Consider the following 14,852-nt stretch of genomic DNA (forward strand, 5'->3'; position numbering starts at 1 on the left):
CAGCCGCCCTCCATTCATTTTCTATGGGGCCGGCAAAAATAGCTAAGCGCTGGCTCCGCTATTTCCGTCGGCCCCATAGAAAGGAATGGGAGCTGGGGCCGCACATGCGCGGTACGCTTTCATTCACTTATATGGGGAGCCAACTTGGTGGTGGCCGGACTGGAGTCCTCCAGCCACCACCTTGCGGGGCTCCATTCTCGATATAGGTGCTGCTCCCACCACCTATAAGACAATGGGGGCATATCCTAGCGATATGCTCCCATTGTCCATGATGAGACAACCCCTTTAACCCCTTAGTGACCAGCCTGTTTTGAGCCTTACTGACCAAGTGTTTTTCTTCCTTTTTTCATCGTCGCGTTCCTTTTTTAGTTTTACGTCTATATAGCTTTATGAGGGCTTGTTTTTGCAGGACAAATTGTAGTTTTTAATGGGGACATTTTGGGGTACACATAACTTTTATCAACTCTTTCTGGGAGGGAGATGGGAAAAACAGCAATACTGCCACTGCGTTTTTACGTTATAAATTTTATGACATTCATTTTTCGGTATAAATAACATAATATCTTTATTCTCTGGGTCAGTACGTTTACAGTGATACCAAATACATTTTTTACATTTTACTACTTCCCAAGACCCATAACTTTTATATTTTTCTTTCTATGGAGTTGTGTGAGGGCTTGATTTTTGCGGGATGACTTGTATTTTCCATTGGTATCATTTTGAGTAAATTTCACTTTTTGATCGCTTGTTATTAAGTAATTCTGCCTTTTTTTTTCGGCGTTCACCGTAGGGGATAATTTAAATGATATTTATGTAGTCCGGTTCATTATGTATGGATGCGGCAATACCAAACATATGGGGGAGATTTTTTTTTTGCAATTTTTTTTAATAAAAAGCATATTTTCAATGGAAAATAAGCAACATTTTTTTAATAGGATTTTTTTATTGAATGAATGTGTTTTTTTTATACTTTTTTTACCACTTAATAGTCCCACAAGGGGACTATAACAGACAGCTTTTTGATTGATTTTAAAATGCAATTCCTTATCCCTATAGTGCATTGCATTTTAATGTCAGTGCTATTCTTACATTGACCAGCAGGCTGCTGGTCACTAATAAAACTCATCTTGCTAAGTTACACATAATACATGTGGCCACATGAAATCAGTGTGGCTAGCAGTAAACCTTATATACAAACTAAAAAGACAGGGTGGCATTAGCAGGAGGTGCTCAAACCCACATGCAGTCGTGCATATATACAGGGGAGCAAATCCTGCACTTGTGGCCCGTTGCTAATGGCGATCCCCAGCAAAATGCATACGGTGGAGGATGCCCGCGGCGAACCACAAGTACTACAATAGACATCTCACACAAGGTAACAAGTGCGTATGTCATAATCAATATAACAATATAACAAAACAATAACAAATACAGGTGCACTCTGCAGTCTCACTAAACCCTCAAACTGATTTTAAAATTGAGAGATTAGTCAACATGTCCTACGGTGTAGAACATGTCTAAGCCCGGGCACCACGTCAAGGTTTCTCAAGTAGCCCGAGACCTAACGCTCTCCTACCTGAGCCGTATGGGCGATACCAGGAGCCAGTGGGCAAAATACAGGAGCATGAGGCCAATGCTCCTGTAATTTGCCCAATGGCTCCTGGTATCGCCCATACGGCTCAGGTAGGAGAGCGTTAGGTCTCGGGCTACTTGAGAAACCTTGACGTGGTGCCCGGGCTTAGACATGTTCTACACCGTAGGACATGTTGACTAATCTCTCAATTTTAAAATCAGTTTGAGGGTTTAGTGAGACTGCAGAGTGCACCTGTATTTGTTATTGTTTTGTTATATAGCAGTAAACCTTATCTATACAATGTCACATAGTTTGCGGTCACGTGACTACACCATCTATGGGCTCCTACTGCATATGGTGCAGACACAGGATTGTATAAGCTGTATTGTATCACCCGATGTTATCTCCCAACATGTCTAACAGCTATATCTTCCTTCATCTCTCACATTTTAAAACATGGAGAAAACTGACTTCACCATAGTTCCTCCATGTCACTCAGACCCTCCCACCAGACTTATCAATCACAGTTAATGGCTCCACAGTTTCTCCAGTCTTAAATGTCTGCTGGATTGGAATAACATTTGATTCCGCCCTGTCCTTCAAGCTAAACATTCTAGCCCGTAACATCTCCTGCCGCCTCCAACTCAAAAACCTTTATTGTATCTGACCTTTCCTCAACCGTGAGTTTACAAAATGCCCTCATCTCCCGTTTAGACTACTGCAACATTGTCCAAAGTGGCCCCCTAACACTCTTGTGCCTCTCCAATCCATCATCAACTCTGCGGCCCAATTAATGCACCCTTTGTCAATTCCTTTACTACCTCATTTACCAGCATATTCAGTACAAAATGCTAATAACAAACAAGTCTGTCGCCTTCTTACGTCTTTGAACTGGCCTTGCCATACCCCACTATATCTTCTCCCAGGACCTTCACCTTTGCTCTTCTCTCATATCTTCACATAATCGTCTTCAATAATTCTCACCTGCATTCCCCATACTCTGGAACTGACTACCCCGGCACATCAGACTCTTTCCAACATCCAAACCTTCAAAAGCAACCTTAAAACTCAACTCTTTGTGAAAGTCTACAACCTACAATAAACTCAGCTGAAACTATGTTAGTATTCAAGTAGTTTCTACCGTCATTTATGGTTTCCTTTCCCCTTGTAGATGCTAAGTCCTCATGGACAGGTTCTCTCTCCATCTCTGTATTCATCAGTCACAATTAGTTCTAGTTTATTGTACTTGGTTTTGCATTTTATTATGCATGTAAACCCTATCTCATATGTACAATGTCCTGGAAATAATGGTGCTTTAAAATAAATAATCATAATTAATTATATAAATTAATTTATAAAAAGATATTGGCCAACCCCTAGTTGTCTTGTCTTGGATAAAAAAAATTAGATAAGCAAATTTCTTCAAATTTGATTTGGGTCTATCTCTCTCTATGAAAACAATCTCCCAAATTGAATCACCAAACATTCTGATTACATAGAATCCTATTTCAAAAACAAAAAATTCAGGTCAATTTTTGGTTCTATAGAATCAATTCACTAATCTTTAATGGGGACATTTCTTTGCTAAAAATTGACTTCAACATCTATGTTATATATAATAACTGTTGTTTTAGAGCTGCCTTATACTTTACACCTAGAACGAAGCAGCGCAGCTGCCCTCCATTCATTTCTCTGAGGCTGCCGAAAATTGCTGAGCTGAATTGAATGGGAGCGGTGGCCATGCAAGCGTAGTACTCTCCCATTCACTTGTATAGGGAAAGTGCTTGGTGGTGGCGGACCCCGGGAAACCCGGGGTCCTCCAGCCACCACTCTCCCTGCTCCATTCTTGGCATTGGCGTAGGTGCAGGTCCTAGCGATATGCCCCCATTGTCTTAAGATGTTATTCCACTTTCTATACCACCCCTTTACTGGAGTAAGGTTGCAGCAATATTAGAATAAACTCAACTGTCCATGCTCCAGCTGTGCTATCCTCAGCCTTGGCATGGCCATGTCGGGAGAGATGCACTGCTGAGCCACGCGCTCCTGTCCCACTTTCCCGAGTGGGTATGGTTGCCGCTCCACTCACCCTTAGTCTGTCGTAGTTCCAGCACTCTAGCAGCAAGACAGAGCATCAGTGCTCTGAGTGTATTAGGACTTGTATTTTTTGAACCCCAGTCTGCAACACTGCAAGGGTTAATCTTGACACTGTGAAAGCATTATATTTGTTTGTTTATCTGTGTACAAACATCTGCATGTCTCCTGGACTGTGATTCTCTGATGTCTGACCTGACCTGTGTCTGTTCACCATGCAGACCCTACCCTGAGCTGTTTGTCCTAAGCTCTGGGTTGTATTTGAATTTGCACGTACTCTGCCTGTCCTGACCTTGGCCTATCTCCTGACTACAAGGCACCAGTGTCTCTGACTCTCGTGGGTCAGCTGCCAATTACACCGGGACTATTTTCAGAGGTAGTGTCCTTATAGCTCCCCTGCAGTGAAGACCAGATCCTTGTGTAGAGGTAAAGGGTGAACACCAAGGAGCCAGGATTACACCCTCAGGAATAGCCCAAAGCCAAACAAGTTAGTCGGCACAGTGTGTAGTGTACATTTTCAGTTTATTTCTTATAATGTGTTTTAAAAATAAAATTAAAATGGATGATATAAAACTTGCACAATCCTGAAAGCAGTAATGTGTTTTCTAAGACCTTGGAGAAGAAAATGAGTTGTCAAAGCACTAATTTCTTGATGTTCAGTGAGAAAACAAACTGATTTGATTAAAACAAATTTCAGCTCCACAATGTCCGTGAATCAATAAAAATGACTTAATTGCATAGCATTGAGATGACAAGGTAATAACTGAACTAGCCAGTATTGTATGAGCGAGACATTCAGGTGCAGAGAGAAGGAATTAGTGCAATAAAGATGTATAAATTAATCAATAGCATTCTGGAATATATTTTCCATCTGTATACAGGTGGGAATTCTGTTGTTTGTCTCCGGTCGTCATTTTGTCATTTTACTTTCCTTAAGTGAAATGTTTGGTCAAATAGCCATATGCTTATTAATATGTTTGAGAATATTAGAATAACACTGGCAGTATTACAGGGCATTAGTGGCTAGGCTATAAACCATGGGTCATGGATGCACAGCTAGCCACAGCGGTATGAAGGAACAGTTTGCAGGTCTCTACTCTTTTTCTCAGAATGAAAACAAACCTCCTTATTTCTGTATTTGTAACAGGTAGGAGCTATATAAATACTTAACATTTATGAAGAACTTTCTAGTGCTAGAGCTAAAGGGCTTTGTGTTCCATTAAGACCTACTTGCCTTTATGTGCCCATACACATTAGACTAAAGTTGATAAATTTGGGCAATTTCAACCAGAACAAACATATGCCAGCTGGAATTTAGCCGACCAATGACACACCACACCATCATCTGGAAGGAATAATCCAATAGTTGGACAAAAGTCGTTTCATTTTTGGGAAAGATCTTTCTTTCACGATTGTTCACATTGAAATAAATGACTTTATTCTTTGGCTCCTTAAAGGGATTGTCTCATCTGAGACATTGGCGGCATATCGCTAAAATGTGTTACCTATCTTTAGAATAGGGCTCGCTGTGTCCCATTTTGGGGGTTCCATTTCTATGGGACTGGCAAAAATAGATGAGCTCTAGCTCGACAATCTCAAGGAGGCCTATAAATGTGAATGGAGACGTGGCCACGCTTGCGTGGTGTGCTTTCCATTTCTATGAACCGAAAATAGCACAGCGCTCACATGATGACGTGCTCCTGCGCATTCTCTCATTTTTGTACAGTCAATTGATGAATATGACATTTGTTTTTTATTTTTCTACATGTCAATGAAAAAATGTAATTGTTGTGTATTATAAAACTCTAAAAATAACTGCTGTAATAGAAAATATATTATTTTCCTTGTGCATATTTTCACATAAAAATAACAGAGAAGGCTACTTTCACATTAGCGTTTCTTGAAGATCCTTAATGGATCAGCAAAAACGCTTCCGTTACAAAAATACAACCGCATGCATTCTTCATGAACGGATCCGTTTGTATTTTGTCTTCTATAGCCATGACAGATCCATCATGAACACCATTGAAAGTCAATGCGGGATGGATCCGTTTTCTATTGTGTGAAAGAAAACGGATCCGTCCCTATTGACTTACATTGTGTGCAGCGTTTTGGTGTCCGCCTCCGGAGTGGAATGGTGACTGAAAGGAGTCATACTGATGCATTCTGAGCGGATCCATTTCCATCCAGAATGCAATAGGGCAAAACTGATCCATCTTGGACCGCTTCTGAGAGCTCATGACGGATCTCAGAAACAGAAAGCCAAAATGCTAGTGTGAAAGTAGCCTAACAGAATTCACTTTTTTAAATGTGCTTTGGATTAGGTTTTATTGAAGGTTTTTGATGGCATTTTGTGATTATGGCAATAAGTAGACTTCCAATGACTACTACACATGCAAAGTGCTCCTGCCTCTACAAGTTCTAATAAAGCTGGATGATAGTTTCACTAAAAGCATGTGATCTGATTACTAGCAAGGGAACTATACCTCTATGAACACTACAGAACTGTTTGTATGGACACGTTGTATTATATATAAGATCTGAAATATGTAGGACATATACGCATATCATTACTTCATTTTGAACAATTGTGGATATGACCAGTCTGATGACCCTGTTTACAGAGGTGCACACAGCTTCACATTCCATACTTGTATCTGAAAATCTCAACTTCTCTTACTCCTAGACTCTGCATGCAAGATAAAATCATAGCTTTAGAATGAATTTTGTATAGTCAAACCTTAAAATGTCCATGATTATTGTGTCTGACAAGTAGATCAAGGCATGAGGAGGTAGCATATGAACAACAGGATTTTTTTTATGCTGACTTCATACATTAAAGAGTCTTCTGAGATATTTTTACTGTGATGACCTATCCTCTAGAGATAGCTCATCAGTATCTGATCATGGGGGTCTGATACCTGGGACCCCTGCCAATCAGCTGTTTGAGAAGGCATCTGCGCTCACAGTTGCACCACAGCCTTCTCTCTGCTCACCAATTACAGCATCGTCCAATTGATAGCGCCTATACTTTGTACAGCAGCTCAGCCCTATTCACTTCAATTGGGCTGAGCTGAGCCTAGGCCATGGAGCCAATGAACGTGATGTCACGCAGCCTAGGGAAATATAGAGAAGGCCACGGTGCTACTGTGAGTGTCGGTGCCTTCTCAAATAGCTGATCGGTGGGGGTCCCAGTTGTCAGACCCCCACCAATTAGATACTGATGACCTATACAGAGGCTAGGTCCTCAGTAAAAATATCTTGGAAAACCCCTTTAAATCTTCATAGTACCAATAATATGGAGCTATATGATGGGAATAATCATTGCTTGAACCACAGAAGAAGATGTATTAGCTGGGCTTCTTTCACCTTTTAAAATGTTAGCGTACAAGGTGTACTGACTCTCCCTCAGCAACAGATGTCAGGAAAGATGAGGAAGGATCAGGCTGTTGGATTTTAACTGCCCAATCTCTTTATTTCCAGGGAGATAAATCACTGCCAGAGGAGTCTGGCAGTGGCTTCCTCTCCGTCTTTCTATTAAGAACACAAGCTTGCTCAGCTGAGGGAATCTCTTACATTGGTGGCCCATGCCGTTGCTGTCCCACTTCTTTTATTAGGAACAATATTTATTTAACTACTAATAATCCCATTTTTGCCATCATCAACACTTCCCTCCTCTCTTTGCTTCTGCTTGCCTGCCCTCCTATTCCTTGTCCTTGCCTGGGCTTAGGTTCCTAGTTTACTAGTTAACCAGTGAAAGTGTACTATTATGATTGTCTGCACATGTATCAAACTTCTCTCTGTTTACTGACTCTAATACTTTGCTGTCTGCCCTGAGCTTTGCCTGTCTACCGTACTCTTTGCTGTCTGCCCTAACCTCAGATAGCTTCACGGAATTGTATGAACTCTGCCTGCCTTGACCTCTGCCTGTTTACTGACTACAAGTAGTGGTCGACCCCTTGGTGCTGGATAAATGGCCCTGACCCCCACGGATCAGGTGCCAACTATACCAGGACTATTCCAAAAGATAGTGGCCTGGTGAAAACCAGGGGATTACCAGGATAATGCCCTGAGGACTATCCCAAAGTGAAACCAGTTAAAGTGGACCCACACCTACTACCCGTTACAGGATTGACAGTGATTCAGCCAACAACTAGATTATGCATGTGACTGGTCTTACATTTGATTTTAATTGGTCTCCTTAAATAAAATGTAATTGTCCAACCACTTTAAACAACAAAGTAAAAATGAATTATATTTGTAATTGTGCTGCTAGATTTTGATGGTAACTTTCTCAGCATAAGTGTTGGGTATTGTGGAAGTGGATGTGGAGACACTGTGTCAACCAACAGATTTGACTTTGGGCTAATACTAAGGGTGTTACCCTGGCAGTCTCCTGGTTTCACCCTTAAACCCCTGTACATGGATCTGAACTTCGCTGCAGGGAAACATCAAACAACTACCTCCTGAATTAGTCTATGTGTGATTGACAGCTGACTCACAGGGGTCAGAGACACTGGTTCAGGACAGAGAGGGGACAAGCAAAATCGTAGTCAGGGACAGGCTGAGGTCAGGCCAAGCAGAGTAAAGCAATCATATAAACAGTCTGCGTGAAGGATCAACACAGATGTCAGGCATAGGTCAAGGAGAAGAGAGTCAGAATACAAGAGACAGACAAAATCCGGTACACGGATACTAATCTATCAGCCAAACCTGCCGCAAGAGAGTAGAGGAAGACCAGTGGGTCCAGGCTGTGGGAGAAGGGTGAATATACCTGTACGCGTCTGGAAGAGTTGGTCACCGATATAGCATGTCTTGTAGTTCTCATTTGAGTAAGTCTTCAGTCTCTTAAATGATTAATTCACAATACAATTTACATATGGAATACACAGGGAATTAAAACAATAGCTAATGTAGAAACAAAACCTTGAAACAACGCTTTGAAATATATTGGCACGCCATAGAGACCTGGCTTATTAATCACCCTTTGTGGTTGTACTCCAATTTACTTGTCAGAAGTAATGCCTCTATGGTTGTGCCTTTTAACTAATGTGTGTAGATCATGGCAGTCTGCCTTACAATATATTGCTGAGGCAGACATTCGAATCATGTTACTCCATTTTCTGTATAAATCATTTTTATGTGGCACAATGCCACACTAACTGAAAAGTACACTTAATATAAACGTGCCTAAAAGACCTAAAGCAATTATGTTAGCATATTTCATATGGGCTGGTTTATTTAGATATTAATGCTATTCACATTTTAATAAAATCTGAAACATATTTTTATAATTTTTAACGTATAAGGCTCCCCTTAAAGTTTTCCTTTTAATATCAAGTAACAGTTTTGTTTACCATCTTCTTTGGATGTTTATTGACTTGGCAATGTTTATGCACTCATAGGGTGTTAAAAATGCAAGGAAGACAGGTTTATGCCATTTTAGAGCTTTTGCCATAATCTGGAATTATCTTTACACATTTGGAGAGTCGTAAAAAATTTCTAATGGAACTTGGCTTTAAGAAATAAAGTTTTCAAAGAACTTTTATCCTGGATCTTTTTATCAGACATTTTGAGATAACAAAATTTATCTTGCCTTCATGAATTACAGATGATGTCATCTCTCAATAAGATGGTGCCATGAAATTCATACTTCGACCAATTTGAATTAGGTGGCTCTGAAAATCATCTCTTGGTTGAGGAGTGAGTGTCATACAACAACATTGTACGTACTTTTGATTCTTCAAAAATAATCCAAGGACATTATTCAGTTTAAAAATGAAAGGGGTTTCCGGGACTCAAACCCATCTTAATTACTGTACACATATCAGCCCTGTATGAGAATTGTGTAATTTACTTACTGTACCAAAGTGACCTGGTCATGTGATGCTCCTCTTCTGAAACACCTGTTTCCGCTGATGTCACATCCTGTTTTCTGGCCTGGACTATGGATGGAAAGTCACTTCTGCTGTGGATGGGATCAGAACTATTACTCTCCCTGATGCATGCACAGATAATGTAGATTCAGAAGTTTTCATATGCGCCAGGGAGAATACCTCTTGTCTTGTTCATAGTGGAAGTGATCTCCTGTCCGAAAAGGAGCATCATTTTGCTAGAAGTCAATTCACGCAAGTTCGGAATGGTAAGTATACTATACATTTTCTCCTACAGGGGTGATGTATAATTATGTGAGTTCTGGCAAACCCATTTAATCTACAGTTGTACTACTACATCAGTAGACAACCAAGTCAGAGTTATAACTGTCCCCACATACAAATATGCACTGTAACAACTACCATGTGCAGGTTATAATTTTGGTATCTTTCTAAATTGCAGAAGCACCACTCAGGCACCAGGAATAGTGAGGAGCGAGCACCAAGTATTCAGGTGTTCGGCGCCGAACATATTGCTATATTCGTGTGCTCGGCCGAGCACCCGAGTATAATGAAAGTCATGGGAGACAACCAGGCACCCCCTGCTCGGAAGAGAGAGGGTGTCCTGGTTCATAAAAAAAAAGGTTAGAAATTAATGGAAACCCCATCAAATGGTTTGGAAATAGCAAGTTATTACACAGATTTCCCAGTGTCAGATATTATCCTAGTGTAGATCGCAAATATTCTAATTGCGAATGTTCTAATCGCAAATTTTTCCATGCAAAAGGCTACACTAATATTCTTGTCAGAAGACTATGAAACTATTAGAGGGCGCTATTGAGTTATGAACAGCGCCCTCTATTGGTTTCATAGTCTTCTGACAAGAATATTTGTCTTGTCTTAAGACTGTAAAACCAATAGACGGCGCTATTCATAACTCAGTAGTGCCATCTATTGGTTTTCATAGTCTTATGACAGCTAAAAAACAAGGCAGATTCTGCTCATTTGCATGTCTTTCCCATATGTCCATGTTTATGCAAATGAGTTTTAACAGGACAAAACTGTATAGAAAGGTTATTTAATATTATGTTAGGACAATCTGAAACTATTTGTCGCCCTAATGATATTGATCTAGGTGTGCAGGTCCACCAAAGCCATCCAACAGATGCAAAATACTTTGCAGTTTACTGGTTCTCAGTCAGATGAGAGCTGGTTTGGAATGTCTCATAGTGTGCAGGCTGTCATTGTAAGGTATGCTGGCTGTTATCTGTTGGATGGATGGATGGATGGCTTGGGACATACCGGCTTTTGGCATATAGCCTCTGTGTGGTGTGTCTATTGTATGTCATACATAATAAGAGTCTAAGATGTATCTAGCTATCCTCTTAATGCTGTTGCCAAACCTTTTGATGGGGTTCAATCAATTTCTAACTTTTTTATGAACCAGACATCCTCTTCTCTTCCGAGCAGGGGGTGCCTGGGGTTTCTCCCTTGACTTCCATTGTATTAAATTGTACTCTAGCACCTGAAGTATTCTGGCGAGCAACTCGGATCTGCTGAGCATAGCGATGCTCGAGACGAGCAGGTATTTGGCCGTGCATGCTCGCTCATCACTAACCATGGACGCTAACGCAACTGCTAACTCTGTACCCCCTATTGCTGCCCTTGTTACCAAAACAATCTGCAACTAATCTGTAAATGTATTTGGATTGAAATGTTGTTGTTTTTTCAGGAAAGTAATTCTAAAATATTCATGCTAAATACTTTGCCTCTGATATCTGCATCTGTTGTGTTTAAGTGTTGATAGTCACTCAGTTTTTTGTAGCATTCATAAAATTTAAAATGGGATATGATATAATAATTATTATTAACAGTGTCTGCAATATTTTTTTCTTTTTTTAGTAACTCTTACTATAAATATGTTGGTTCCTCAGATCAGGCATGAAAAACAAATGATGTGTAGATTCTGTCTTCACACTACAAACATATTTTGCAGAATATTATGCAAATTAAATCTGGCTTATTCATACCAAAACATCAAACGCTTCATGGAACGTGAAAGGAGTTGAATGAGTTGTCAATATTTGTACTGGACACTAATGTAAGAAACAACAGCATAAACTCTTTTTGGAGGATCACTAAAAAAGCCATCCTCTTTGCATTAATCCCCACCAGAGACATGCAGCACAGCAGTACTAACTTGCAAATATGTCCCAGCAGGTGACAGAGTAGGTGATCTATCTCCAAGGTACCCGTACTCACTAAGAAGCATTTTCCACTTACATCTCAGCACAGAACATGGACTTTTTATGTGTTTGGAAGCTTAGGAGAAAAATGCATTTGTGAGTATAGAATAGTATAGTATAGAAACCCAATGAGACAGATTTACTAATCATGTACAGTATAAAACATAGATAGCGTAAACTTAGAATAGGCAGGCTAAATATGCACTAATTTATCACAGTGATCAAAGTAGCTGTTGATAAATTTGGCATATGCTTAGGCAATTTTCTTTAACTTGACACCATCTGTTGGTTGGTGTACTTTGAAGCAACATTTTGTGTCAACATTCTGGCACAAATTTGGAGCACATTGTGCATTTTATATCAGACTCTAGGAACAATCACACAAGTAAATGTGGGCCAATGTATATTATAAATTTGTGTAACTTTTCAGTACACGATAAAAGTGACCCTCTGGTTCACAAACAAAAATTTACATTGATTGGGAAAAAACAGAACATCTACTTGGTAATCTCCTTTTCAATGTTTCAGCTGCAGATTCACCTATTCTCGGATTTCTCTTTCACAACGCTTATCAGACTGACTGATGTATACTGTGCATCAGTAGTCTACGACACTTCCTGCTGCCCTCAGATTAGCAAGCATTTCTCATGTCAACAGTGCTGGCTCATCCAAGGGCAGGACTAGACAAGGTAGTCAGAAAAGTGGTGCGGCCATCTTGGGTGACAGCAGAGGAGCAAGAGAATTAGAGTATTTGCAGCTGAAATTATGAAAAGGAGGTCACCAGGTAAATATAATGTGACTATTTTTATTCTTGAAAAGGAGGGTCAATTTAAGTTTTTTGAGATTTTTTTTTAATTAAGGCTACTTTCACACCAGCGTCTTTTGAGGATCCGTCATGGATCTGCAAAAAACGATTCCGTTATAATAATAGCAACCGCATGCGTACCCGCCATGAATGGATCCGGTTGTATTATGTCTACTATAGCCATGAGGATCCGTCTGAACACCATTGAAAGTCAATGGGGAATGGATCAGTTTTCTATTGTGGCCAGATTGTGTCAGAGAAAACAGATCCGTTCCCCTTGACTTACATTGTGTGCCCATCCTGAACAGGATCTCACAAACGAAAAGCCAAAACCTAGTGTGAGCAGTAGCCTTAGTGAAACAAAATGCTGATGTATAGTCACTACCTTGTATCATATGCCTGCCATTTTCTTTAATATTGGCTGCTTAAGGTATAGGCATTTATTCTAATTACGTGGCAGAGCAAAGGGGAAGGGGAAAAGTGCAAGTCTTGTCCTGAAAGCACCCAAATATTCATGAGGAAAAGCCTCAACAGAATGTTGTTACTGCATGTAAAAAAGAGGCCATACGAGGAGTAAGTGAGACTTCGTAAAGATAGTTGTTTCTTTTTTTTGCTTAAAACTTAACCATCAGATTTAAAGTGCTGTATTTTTTTACATAACTTGGATAATAACTTTAAGTGTGTTATATTAGGATTTTATGTGATAGACAAACACAAAGTAGCAGATATGTGTGAGAGAAAAGAAAATGATACATGGTTTTTAAAATTTGTAATAAATAAAAATCTGAAAAGAGTGGTGTGCATTTATATTGAGCTACCAGTACTTTCATACCCCTAAATAAAATCCAGTGTGACCAATTGCCTTCAGAAGTCACAAAATTAGTAAATGGAGTCCACCTATGTGTAATTTGTTCTCAATATAACTATACCTGTTTTGTTAAGGCCTCAGAAGTTTGTTAGTGAAAATTAGTAATCAAACAAGGTCAAGAAAACCAAGAAACACACCAGACAGGTCAGGGATAAAGTTGTGGAGAAGAATAAAGCAGGGTTAGGTTAGAAAAAAAATATCCCAAGCTCTGAACATCTCTTGGGGCACTGTTCAATCTATCATCCAAAAATGTAAGGGGTATAGCACAGCTGCAAACCTACAAAGACATGGCCGTCCACCTAAACTGACAGCCCAACAAAGGAGAGCACTAATTAGAGAAGCAGCCAAGAGACCCAAAGTTGCTCTGGAGTAGATTCAGAGATCAGTGTACTCCACAAATCTGACCTTTATAGAATAGTGGCAGGATTTTTTTTTTAAAGCAAGCCATAATAAATTCAGTTGAACACCATGCATACTTTGTGTTGGTGCATCACATAAAATCCCAATAAAATACATTTAACTTTGTGGATGTAACGTGAAAATATGTGGAAAAGTTCAAGGGCTATGAATACCTTTTTGAAGACACTGGACCTACAGTTTTCATTCCTGATCCAATTTCTAAAAGCTGTATCTATCCTAGCACTGTGATCTTGTTCTTGTCTAAAAGCTTAGATTTTCAGCTTTTAAACAAGACCAGGCTTACATTTGTAGCAACTAAGCCTGCAATATTAAAGGCTAAAGCAACCCTCCCCTCCTTAAGCCAGCTGAGATATCAAACAGTGTGGAGAAGGAGAGGATGGCCAGTGGGGGACAAGATGACAGGCTTGAGGAGAAGAAACACATATTCTGCCTCCCTGTGTAACTGTACATGTCCCCAGGGCCACGGTAACATGGACTTCTGTACATATCAATCCCCCCTACCCCATCAGTCAGAGAGCATTTCTCTGTGATTATCAAATATGGGTGTCTTTTTTCAGAAAAGGAGTGAAAAGATGATTGTTTGTTCATTAAATCCCCCTTGGTTGCCTAATTAGACCGTTCATTGATGCCATGACCCAGACATTTGATAGCGTCCAGTTCACAGCATCAAAAAGTCACTCCAAACATTTTTACCCCCCCACACACAAACATCAATAATGTTCTCATTTTACACTGTCCTGTCCCTCCTATCCATTCTGGATCTTTAGCGTAAAATATGCAGACAACTTATCTAGCGATACACGTTACATACTGCTGTAATATCGACCATCACTAGAGAAATATATCTAATATATTTCTGACAGACAAGAAGGTTTTTCATCAGAAAATGCATTTTCTCTCACTGATTGTCGCCATAAACAATTGTTTTCAATTTGTTTACAAATGAACTAGTATGACAAATCAGGGCAAACTGGGC

Source organism: Bufo gargarizans, chromosome 5 (assembly GCF_014858855.1).
Source record: "Bufo gargarizans isolate SCDJY-AF-19 chromosome 5, ASM1485885v1, whole genome shotgun sequence".
NCBI classification, from domain to species: domain Eukaryota; kingdom Metazoa; phylum Chordata; class Amphibia; order Anura; family Bufonidae; genus Bufo; species Bufo gargarizans.